Below are 3,686 nucleotides of genomic sequence, written 5' to 3' on the forward strand. Positions count from 1 at the left end.
TTATTTGTTTTATGGGAATGAACTTTAGAACATAAATTCTAAACAACTGTTTCTGTTCATGAAGAACTTGTCCCCAAAAAATGTCTTCAGATTTTTTTACTCTGAGCAATGGAAGCTTTTAGGAGGACTTATTCCAACAATGTCAGAACTCCATCACTCACTTTTTCTTTTTTCATTTCCATAAATTTTCCTTTTTCTTCTCGAACTATTCCAGAGCATTGAAGAGTCAGGGACAGCTTAGATTTCTTAGATTTTCTTTAATCCCTTGCAGTTCCATATGCAGTTCTGAGTATACAGTTGCTAGGAATATATATTTGATAACCTCCTCAAACTACTGTATTTTGGTTTTATCCTTTGTTTCACCATGTTTTTCTTTGAAAAATCCTTAATTTTCTTGATATTCTTTCTTTCTACCTCTAGCTCAGTTCTCCTTTGAGTTTCTCAATTCTTTCTCCTCCAAAACTATGATTAATACTGTCCCCAAAAAGTTCCTGAAAGTAAAACAATATATTAGATACACTCATTCATTCACTCAGTTATTCATTCATAAAGAGCAAATGTCAACTATTTGCCATGCTCTATTCCAGATTCTGAGTATACTTCAGCGAAAAACAAAAAGGGTCCTGTCCCCATCTTATGAGGAAGATATAAAAATAGATAAACAAACAATCATCCAAACAAGGGGTGTGACAGAGATCATTGAACAAGAGAAGAGAGGAATGGTGAGGATGGCTTCTCTGAAAGAGTAGTGTTAATGCAGAGGTCTAAAGATGAGAAGAGTCAACTCTGAGACGATCTATATTTGATGCAGAAGCAACATCAAATGAAGAGCCCCAAGGTGGGGACGAAAGAGGGTTTTTGAAAAGACAAAAAGAAAATCAAAATGTCTAGAATGTAGTTAGCAAGTGTGAGACAATGTGCAAGTTCAGAGTTCTTTCCTGCAGATGAGAATCCATTCTAAACAACATTTAATAAATGATTATAGAATAGTAGGGAGCTCAGAAGATCTCTAAGAAAACTGTTAGAGTTACTCTGAGCGGCTTGAACCAGCACACCAACCACAGTGTGGGGGAGCTGCAGTGAGAACACCTCTGCAGAAACTGCAGCTCACATCTTCCAGGCTAGATCTCAGGTCCCCCAGGATCTACCACCACCCACGCCAAAAGATGGATTCTGGACTGTACCCACTTTCCCTTGTTGATTATTTCCAAATCAAAAGTCTCACACAACTTTTGATTGACAGAGCCAAGACTGGATAGACATGAAGATGGCTGAGAGAGTGTCCTAGCTTCTAACCTGAGAACAATAAACTCATATCTTATTGGATGGGTTTTCAAAAGATGCCACCTCATCAAATATGTGATAAATGCCCACTAGATCACAAAGCCTTGTTTTACATGTTAATATAATTTCAAGTGTGTTATATATAATTCTCATATCCTTCTCCAAATTCTGTATCATAGAAGGAAACTGAAAACTAGAACATATATTTGACTTCTCCAATGCCACAGAATTCCTGTGACAGAACAAGAGCTGCAGTGATCAGTAGCACCGATGTGTGGCTTAATTTATGGAGTGCCTCTGAAGGACATTTAATCGGCAGGGTTATCTCTGCCAACACGAGCAGGGGCGGCTTGCCACCATGTCGAATCTCATTAGTATGATCAACTGGAAGTGACGCCTATCCCCCGAGAATCAGTACATCACTTCTGTAGGATTCTGAGGTAGAAATAATTGACACTGAAATAAGCATGGATTAAGAGTTTGGCAGAAAATGAATGATTCTCACAAATGTCATTCAAATCTTACACGCCTATAGTTAAACTACCACTTTGCTAATGAAGACAAAAATCATTTTTAAAAAGAGACTTGAAAATAGAGACATTTAAAATTCATCAAATATACCCCCAAAAGTTTTCTTTGTAAATTTAATATGTTTATTTGCAAATTAACTGAACATGTTCATACCCCAACTTTTTTATCTGTGACTAGACAAGGGCTTACCAGATATTAGTTACCAGACAGTGTAATGAAGCAAAAATCTGACTCTTTTAGGACTTCACTTAATGCCTTTGATTAGAGAATGAAACTTTTTTTCAAAGCTCCATTTTACATATGGTTAGGAAATAAACTCCATACCACATAAATATCTACCTATTATGAGCAAAACACTCCGGTGTTTCAAGGCAGTGGGAACTGTGGAACTGTGCTAAAATAAAGACTTGGGGCTCCACTGTGAGATTCTGACTTATTATTATCTCTCATGGGCTCAGGAATCTATTACATCTAATGGATCCCCATGCACATATCTTAGTGAAATCATATGCTTTTCATCTCATCGAAGATATATAGGGGGAGAGTTTTTATAGAAATAGGACCTAAACATTCTGCAAAAGTCATTTAAATAGGTACTAAATATGGGACATGATAGAAACTTATCTTTCTGGGAAAATCCATAAAAAAGTTGTCCCGTTCCTCTGCTAAAGTCTGTACTCTTATGAAAATGTTTCAAATAATCTTTGAATGTGTTAAATAAGAACAATAACAACAACAAACAGGGCACAATAAAAAGTAAAAATTATGAACTGATTGAAAAAAAAATAATACATTTTGTAAATAAAAGCTAAAACTCATTTTTGAAAACCAGAAAAACAGACCAAACACTAGGACAAATAGTAAAATTATAAAAAAGATAAAAACAAAATTGGAAATAGAGACTATAATAACATGGAGGACTTTTATAACAAGAGAATAATGTTTATAATTATAGTCAATAAATACTGAATTCTATATGGTTTTTGAGAATGAATTAATTACTCTAACCAAAGCTGTGGCAAACTGAAGTCTAATAAGAAATAGAGCAAGTTATCAATGATTTGCATTCTTAAAAGAAGGCTTATGTGGTTTTACTCCTATAATAATAAAACTTCCTATGCAATAGAATCTATTCCTGAGATTGAAATTACCAATGATCCCTTATGTAATAAAGAATCTTTAGAAGTGGCTGATAAAAGTTATTAAAAAGACAAATACAAAACCAAAACTGATTAAGGAAAAAAAAAATCACAAATAAGATATGCAAAATGATATGTAATTGTAGAGATTTTTCAAGATCATAACAGATCATTATGAACTATCTCATTACAATGAATTGGAAACTTTAAAAATAAATACGTTTTACATAAAAACACAAAATACCAAGGCCAGCTCAAGAAAATATAGAATATATCAAAGTATCATTTAGGATTAGATTTTCAGCCAAAAATAAAAAAAGATCTCCCAAAAAAGGCTCAAGCAAAATAGAACTTTATGGCTCTCTCATGTAAAAGTTCAGGCAGCTCAGGTGCTGTGGAGCAGCTCTGATCCAGGTCACTGCTTTGCCATCCCGAAAGTTTGGTCCTGACCTGTGTAATCTAAAATCATGTCTAGACCTGTAGCCATCGAGCTAAAAACAAACGCACGAAACAGACAAAAACAGTTTTAGTAAAGAAAATTATATGCCAATCTCACTTATGAATTTAGGTGCAAATACCTTAATACCTTAAATAATATATTAACAAATTTAAAAGAAATAAATCTACACATGTAGAGAACATCCACACTTGCAATATAAAAGAAGTAGCACTAAAATTAGTCAGGTAAAAAGGTATTTTGCAATGAATGGTCAGAGACTAATGGTTATCTGT

This window comes from Pteropus vampyrus, unplaced genomic scaffold, assembly GCF_000151845.1.
Source record: "Pteropus vampyrus isolate Shadow unplaced genomic scaffold, Pvam_2.0 Scaffold53, whole genome shotgun sequence".
In the NCBI taxonomy this organism is placed as follows: domain Eukaryota; kingdom Metazoa; phylum Chordata; class Mammalia; order Chiroptera; family Pteropodidae; genus Pteropus; species Pteropus vampyrus.